We start from the raw sequence: 7,917 nt of genomic DNA, 5'->3' as shown, positions 1-7,917 counted from the left end.
TTAGGAGAACAAGGAAACGGGAGCAAGAAAGGCAAGGGATTAATAACAGGTTAAGACAGAAGTGATCGTTCACAACGCATTGGGTTACGTATTCCTTGAAGCGAGCGCGCAACCGGATTCATTCGAGGTCGACTACAGCGAAAACAGATGTGACGAAATCGCCGTAAAGAATCACCCTAGTACGGTCATTCCTGCAAACAAATTTAGTTCATGTTTTACCCAACCTCATTGTGTCTTCCAATGTTTGTGACCGTCCGTGTTTGTGGGGCATAATGCAAGAGGCGCATTTGGCTGTCCGTTTCCTAATTGTTCGTTTTTCTCCTGAGTTCCTTTTTTTAGTGTCGAGGAAAAAGTTGTATAAGGATTTGATTCGTATGCTCTTTCCTCCGCCCATTGTCACCTACACTTCGCGCACGTTTACGCGTGAAGTTCCCAGACACCCTTAGAGCGTGTAAGGGTAGCGGTCTCGGACTCAAAGGAGATGCCCTCGACTCAGCGTGGCAAGCTCAGCTGAGACCAGCTACCAAGTGACAAGAGGTTTTTGGGCGTTCGGTGCCCAGCTTTCGCTGGTCGCAAGCCAGAGAATGGGTCGGAGCCAAAGGTTCACAGAACAAAACAAAGTTTATACAGCAAGGAGACGATACAGGGGGTTTCACAATCACTAGTACAGACACATACAAAGTGATTAACAGAACAATGCAACTCGTGAAAAGTTAAACTCGAGAGAGAATGCAATACAAAGACAATATTGCACCTAAAGTGCTCTAACACAAGAGAGAGAGAGGTAAACAAACAAAACACAATTTGTTCACCGGGCACTCCGGCAGTCCGACGACCAGAGTTCCACGACGATGCCGTCCCGCAGACTGGCGACCGTTGCCCCGTTGGTCCGATGCTGGCCGAGAGGTGTTTTCCCGGGAGTCGAACGGGCGGGCTTCGATGAAGCTTAAACGGCGGTCCGGACTGACTGATAGCTGTCAGCGTCCTTCTTTTATAGGCTCGCTCTCACGTCTGTTTGTTCTACGCGCCAAAGAAGGCGCGCACATACACGCAGCATCTCCCGTGCAGGTTCCCTTCCTTTCTCTCGCCGGCCGCGCGTCCTCATTGGTTAAAGTCAGGAGTCGTTTCGCGAAGGTTCCAGCGTGTGCTAGCGTGGCGCCGTCGTGGAGGCGTAGCCGACGTCCGAGTGCAGAGGAGGGGGACATGTCTTAGCGCACGCCAGGCTTCCCCCTGTTCCCCCGGTTAACAGAAGAAACGACTCGCACGTTCTAGAGAAATCGGCGTGGATGACTCATCCTTCGGCGCACGCCGTGGCGGTGAGCGGTGGTGGAGGGGAGAGAGAGCCACGCGCCCAGCGGGGGTTTTCCTTCTCTCCCGTTCGGCGCGCGCCGGCGAGACGCCGTGCGCGCGGCGGTTTTTCTTTGTTTCTAAAATGCGCCGAATTTTGTGACACTCATGTACCGCTCTCTGTATTTTGGTTTACTCGGGCATGACGTACTCAAAAGAGTACGTAAGATGCCAGTCTCGCCGTGTACAAAGAGCTTTTTCTTTAAGTTACACACCGGTACGTTGCCCGTTAGAACATGGTTAGAGAAAAAGGGCATTTTTGTGTCTACCGTTAATTGCCGTCTTTGTGATGAACCAGAAACAATTGAGCATTTTTTCATCAGTTGCAAAGATGCAGTACTCTTCTGGGATATCCTGCAACGCACATTCAAAAAAAAGAATTCTTCTGACTCCACATTCTGTTCGCTATCTCACTGCGCTGCCATTTGTTGATGAGCCCCTGGACATGTTCTTTCTGATCGGACTGCACAGCCTCTGGAAAACCCGCATGATGGACAGACACTGTGAACCTGTTGTATCTACAAAGGATCACTTCAGTCGAATGGTTGTTCATCTAAGAGACGTGTATGCCCAGACTGAGTACGAACCGTAGTGGCACTCACTATTAGTGATGTGCTCTGCATTGCCCCTTTTCTAGTGCATGGTCTTTTCAATATGTATTGTTTAACACTGTTTTCATAATGGCTTGTATATAGTTCATGTACATAGAACATTACATCACTGTAATAAATACCATGTTGAAGAAAAAAAAAAGAGCGTGCCACGTCCGGGGGTGTAGCTCAGATGGTACAGCGCTCGCTTAGCATGCGAGAGGTACTGGGATCGATACCCAGCACCTCCACGACCATTTTTTTTTCGTTGTGCCTGCTTCGTTTCGGGGCGGTGTTAAGAAAGGTGTATATAGAGAGTGTGGGGTTCGAAGCCCCAAAGCTAGTGGGTGGGCTATCCAGAGGCCGCAGTAAAGGGCTCCCGATTAATTTCTATAACTTAGGGTTCTTTAACATTCACTTACCTGACACAACACACGGGCGTTTTCTCATTTCACCTCCATCGAAACTCGGCCTGGACAATTTGGCTTTGGACTCATCGGTCAAATTCAACAGCCACTGAGCTACCACGGTGGCAGAAGAATGTCATGCTGAAGGGTAGATATTAAAGGTATCAAGGAATATCTAATCGGAATTTCAGATGACGCCATTTGAACTGTTTTTACCAAACATAAATCTTTTTATATCTTTTCAACGATGAACGGACTCATCAGTTCCTGTATTTAAGACCATGTACAACGCCCGTCAAAAGCATACAGCCCAAGGAGTTTGCTTCGAAGCTGTTTAGCGGGACACCCTAGCACATCCAGCAGTCCACTGTTTGGGAGGATTGAGGACGTGAAGCAATTCCTCTTTTGGGATATTGCGGTCGCTGAGGATGCATAACGAGACATGCTGCAGGCCTCACAAGGAAACCCGGCGGAGATACAATCATGAGCTAAATACCCCACAAGAGGCCTCTTCGGTTGCTGTATATCGCTGCCAGAGCGACGCCAGTAAAACACTCCGCTCTCTGGTCCACCACTTAATGGTTTGTAGGCCGGTGGACCACTCACACGACCGCTTGGAGTCAAAGGAATTAGATGGAGGCTAGATGTCAAATTCTGTCTGCCCCTGTCACTCAGGTGTGTAGCGGCATGTATGCCAGAGGCAGTGACGCATACAACACCCGTCCTTCGGAGTCGCACCGGCCGGCCAAGCCAGGTGGCTCGCGGCCAACTTTTCCGAAACGGTGTCGACGAAGAAAGGGCGTGGCCACTCTCTCCCGTTCGATCTCATTTTCCGGTTTAAATGTCGTTCGACTTCACCGTGGCTCCTGTCCGGGGATGTAGCTCAGATGGTAGAGCGCTCGCTCAGCATGCGAGAGGTACTGGGATCGATACCCAGCACCTCCACTGTGACGTCACTACTTTTTTCTTTTTTGCATGGCTACTGTGTTCAGTCTTCAGAACGGACTTCGGAGTCGGCTGCTTTTATCCTTACTGCTGCTTCTGAAGGACGTCAAGAACAGCGTGAGAACAGGGTGTTTCTTCGCAGTTCACATGGCGTCTCTATGCGTTTTATTCAAAGCGACTATGAATGACTGTAAGGCCCAAACTCTGAAAGCTTCCTTTCCTTCGAAATCTTCCTAACCTTACGTGAGGCCTCCTTTCCGCGAATGTTCGATGAAGGAAGCCAGCTTACCCTGAAAGCTCGCCTCTCCTCAAGTAAGGAACGCATGCCGCGTGTCTGGGTTTGAGGGTTCCTTCACATCGGCCAATAGGACGCCGAGTAGGAAGTTGCATTCCCGCGGCGACAACAAACATGGCAGCGCCCTTCGAAGCTGGGCCCGTCGATTCGGACTGAATTCGTCGTCGTTACTGCGTTTTTCTGCTGGCCATAAATGGGCCATCGGTCTTTCGCTTCCTCTCATCTCGCCTCTATGGAAAGTCCGAGTGATAAATTTGCCTTTTTTATTTAGATTGGCTATTCAGCCGCTTTTAGGCTTAAGACCATCGGTTTGTTGACAGAAATGGTTTCCGTCCTAACAACCAGATGGCGCCACTAGGCTAAAGTGGCAAATATCTTCGGTGACATTCTGGAAGGTGAACCGATACCAGCAGACTGGCTTCGTGCAAGAGTGACACTGATTCCCAAGAGAGGTGGGGACAGCGGCCTTCTGCGGGACTACCGGCCTCTGACAGTGACAAGCGTAATGTACAGAGTATTTACGCAGGTGCTAAAAGTGTGGATGAGTGGCTGGGCGGAGCAAAATGGGCATCTGACGGAGCTCCAAAATTGTTTTCGTCGAGACCGGCGGCTGGAAGATAATATTTTTGTCCTCACCCAGTGTATTGAGGTTGCAGGAAGGGAAGCTCGTGGGCTGACCTGCTGTTTTATGGACGTCGCGAAGGCGTATGACAGCGTACCACATGAGCCTCTAATGCAACGCCTAGAGTCATTGGAAATGCCCTCCGCCTGGATCGACGTGCTTCGTCGCCTCTATGCACGCTGCACAGTGGTGGCTACAGTGTGCGGCGTCAGCTCGGAGCCAGTGGTCGTACAGAAGGGGTTGAGGCAGGGCTGCCCGTTGTCCCCTCTTCTGTATATGTTGTACGCTGCAGGGGTGGAGCACAAGCTGTTGGATGCGCAGTTGGGGTTCACTCTAAGCTACATCAGCGGTGGTGTAAAGGACCGATGGATATTGCCAGGCCTAGTCTTCGCCGATGATGTAGTATTAATGGCAGAGACAAATGCGGAGCTCCAGGCCCTCATCAACATATGCGCTGAAACCATGGCACCACTTGGCCTGAGCTTCAACTAAAAGAAGTCGGCGGTGCTGTGTTTTTCAGCGCCGCTGGACGCCGAGCAGCCGGTCCACTTACCTAACGGGGACGTCCTCGAGATGGCAACAGAATACCGTTACCTCGGCATTAGGTTCAGCACGCAGCCAGAATATGCAGCAAGACATGAGGAGCACTTGAAGCAAGCTTCACAGCGAGCGGGAAACATACTGCGAAGGCGGTGCCTATGGGGCTGCAATCGGTTTGTTATGGTCCGCGAGCTGTGGAAAGCAGTGCATGTGCCCGCATTGTCATTTGCGAACGCAGTTATCTGCGTGACATCGCCCACAAGGGAATGGCTTGAGCGTGGTCAACGAGCGGTGGGACGCCTGGCGCCGGGGTGCCATGGGCGGGTGGCTAATGAGGCTGTGCAGGGAGACCTCGGTTGGTCTACCTTCGAGGCTCGCGAGGCAAGAAGCAAAATAGCCTACGACGGCAGGCTGCGCCTGATGCACAAAAACAGGTGGGCGCGCAGAGTCTTTGACTATGTAAGTCAAAACTGCCTGCGGACCACATGGGTGAAACGGCTCCAACACCTTCGTCGCAAGTTCGGCTTCTTCAGAAATGAAGTACAAGCCGACAGCGCGAGGAAATGGGCCAAAGCAGTTGATGCCCAAGTGCGTGCGCAGGAGCGAGAGGCGTGGAGGGCTGCCATGGAGGGGAAGTCGACGCTGGAAGTGTACCGGGCAGCCAAGCAGGACATCTGCGTCGAGAGCTTCTACGACAACAGTGTAGGCAGCCGCCTGTTGTTTGAGGCACGCGCGGGCGCCATGCCAACGCTTGTGTATCGCAAGCGCTTCGACAATACAGTCGAATGCACCCAGTGCAGAGCCTGCGGAGAGCACGACGAAACAACGGAGCACATCGTCCTACTCTGCGAGAAGCTGCCAACGCCACCGCACGAGGGCGCTACGCTTCCGCAGGCGTTGGGTTTCCGTTCTGCGAACGAGGGCTGCACGGCGGATGCGGCAAACCAGGCGGCGGTTGCAGCGACGAAGCGCCGATTGACAGAGTGGTGGACGCTGGTGCGACACTAGAACAGTACTGTTTCGTCGGTATTTGCGTGTGTGTTTGCCGCTTCGCGTTTGATAGTGGTGTTTTTATGTGTGTGTATATCCAGCCGGGGCACCTTTGGTAGGCGCCCACCCGTTACAAAGGGAAGGCTACATCATCATCATCATCGTCATCATCATCTAGAATATTGCCAATATTCTAGAGCACTGTAACTAGGCTGAGCTAGGCGGAAAACTCATCCACCAGATGCAAAGGGAATAGCCACATAAACGTCAATCGTCATGTCATTGCGTCGCTGTGTGCACAAGCTGAATTAAATGTGGAAATTTGGGGAACGTTGTAATGTCCCGCAAAATACCTGCGTACGTAAGCATGCACACGCTTATGGTACATAGACAGCGTCGATTTATGCTATTTGCTAGCCATATCTCTCACGCCACGAGCGGCGACGTGGTGGCCGGGAGGTGTGAACGAGGCAACATTTCGGCGGCGGCGGATTTCGCTCGCTCTCGCCGCCGAATGCCCAAGTGTGACAGAGCCGCACCGGTGCGGAATCTGAACGCAAATTCTTCCTCTGACTGCACTTCAACTGGATTCACCGCGTCGCGAAGCGACCTAGCTGTTCGAGGATACAGGTACACTTCATCGAATGCGTATTCACAAGCACGGTTAAAAAATTGCTTGTAGTCGCCCGCGTGGCGGTCAGTCCACGCTGCCATTTCCTCCTGCCTGCTCAACTGCGCTCACGCCGGGCTCGCGTCCTTGCGCCGCGTCTCGCCGCCCGCGTGAGTGTGCGGAGTCACTTGTGCCGGCAGTGAGGTGAAGCGCTCTTCCAGGGCCAGGAGCGACGTAAGGATGCATGAAGGCAGCTCGATGGAGGCAAAATTCGATGGAGGAAATTTCGATGGAGGCAAAATTCTAGAGGCCCGCGTACTGTGCGACGTCAGTGCACGTCAAAAAACTGCAGATGGTCGAAATTTCCGGAGCCCTTCGCTACGGCGTCCCCCACAGCCTGAGTCACTTTGGGACGTTAAACCCCCATAAACCAAACTAAACCAATCTCCTCGCTGTTCGAGTTCCTTTGCTGCTTTAAATGTTGCCCGAGTTCGAACTTCGGTCCTCGGTCGGTCGTCCGGGGGTGTAGCTCAGATGGTAGAGCGCTCGCTTAGCATGCGAGAGGTACTGGGATCGATACCCAGCACCTCCACGATTGCTTCATTTTTTACATTAGCATTTTTTCATCTTAAACATAAATCACCAATTATATAAAAACTTGTACAGGCTTTGCGACAGAATTGATTGGGGCTTCAAGCATTCCTCGTTTGCAGTGCAGCTGCAGCTGGCGCCGTGGCATCCGTTGTGACAAGTGCAGGACGATTCTTTTAACGCATTCTTCCTTATACAAATTCCTGGCGTCACTTGAAGGCTGCGCGTTAGCTCAGGGGCGTGCAGGGGTTAACCATCCCCTCTGCTCTCAGCGCTTTTGTTGTTGCGCAAGGCAAATAGGATCAAGAGGCAATCACAACACGCCGCTAGAGGTTAAATGGCGTCCCGTTATCTCTGTGCCATAGTTATGTCGTGTTTCTTCTCGACATTGATAGTTTGTACAGACGTATACGATTCATGGCGAACTATACATGTTCAATCCTGCGTCGTCTTTCCGACTGTTCCGCTAACACATATGGAGAAGCAATTGCATCCAGTCAGGAACGCCGCACTGCTCAGTGACGATCCCGCCGCTGCGAAGTCTCGAATTCTGGGTAGTCTCTATGCTGGGCACATCCACTGCCACCACTAGCAGTGGCATTGGTTCCCCGGGTTAGGCACATGGGATACCTGGCAATGAAAATACGCTTCAGAAGTGAGGCCACTTCCTAATGGCGGCCGGAGTTAGCGCAGTCTCAACCGGACTCCTCTGAAGACTGCCAGGCAAACATTTTCGGTGATCATTAAGGTGTGTCGCCTCCTCCTCTGCGAGTTTAAGACCATGGAACACTCGGAGGGACTAGAGCGCGTGTGCGGTGCTGAAGGTGCACCTTTCTCGTTAAAAGGGGAGCGGAATTCATCGCTTGGCGACCCGCATTCCGCAACTGATTCGTGTTGTGTGGATTCCGCATGACTTCCCGAGGTCACACAAAACCAGGCCAACTCGGCGACCGCTATCCCGTCGCTGCTAAAACTCTTGA

General features: G+C 52.1%; 3 non-coding genes across 3 annotated transcripts; all 3 read left to right on the top strand.

Annotated features, from left to right (window-relative positions):
- The first annotated feature begins 2,115 nt into the window (after nucleotides 1-2,115).
- On the top strand, nucleotides 2,116-2,188 carry TRNAA-AGC (transfer RNA alanine (anticodon AGC)). The gene has a single exon. It is a non-coding gene; the product is annotated as a tRNA-Ala (tRNA).
- Nucleotides 2,189-3,216: 1,028 nt separating this feature from the next.
- TRNAA-AGC (transfer RNA alanine (anticodon AGC)) lies at nucleotides 3,217-3,289 on the top strand. The gene has a single exon. It is a non-coding gene; the product is annotated as a tRNA-Ala (tRNA).
- Nucleotides 3,290-6,865: 3,576 nt separating this feature from the next.
- Nucleotides 6,866-6,938, top strand: TRNAA-AGC (transfer RNA alanine (anticodon AGC)). Its single transcript has one exon. It is a non-coding gene; the product is annotated as a tRNA-Ala (tRNA).
- Nucleotides 6,939-7,917: the final 979 nt, after the last annotated feature.

Source organism: Amblyomma mixtum, chromosome 7, assembly GCF_055824585.1.
Source record: "Amblyomma mixtum isolate Tamu chromosome 7, ASM5582458v1, whole genome shotgun sequence".
Classification (NCBI taxonomy): Eukaryota; Metazoa; Arthropoda; class Arachnida; order Ixodida; family Ixodidae; genus Amblyomma; species Amblyomma mixtum.
This window is presented reverse-complemented; position numbering and strand designations above follow the sequence as displayed.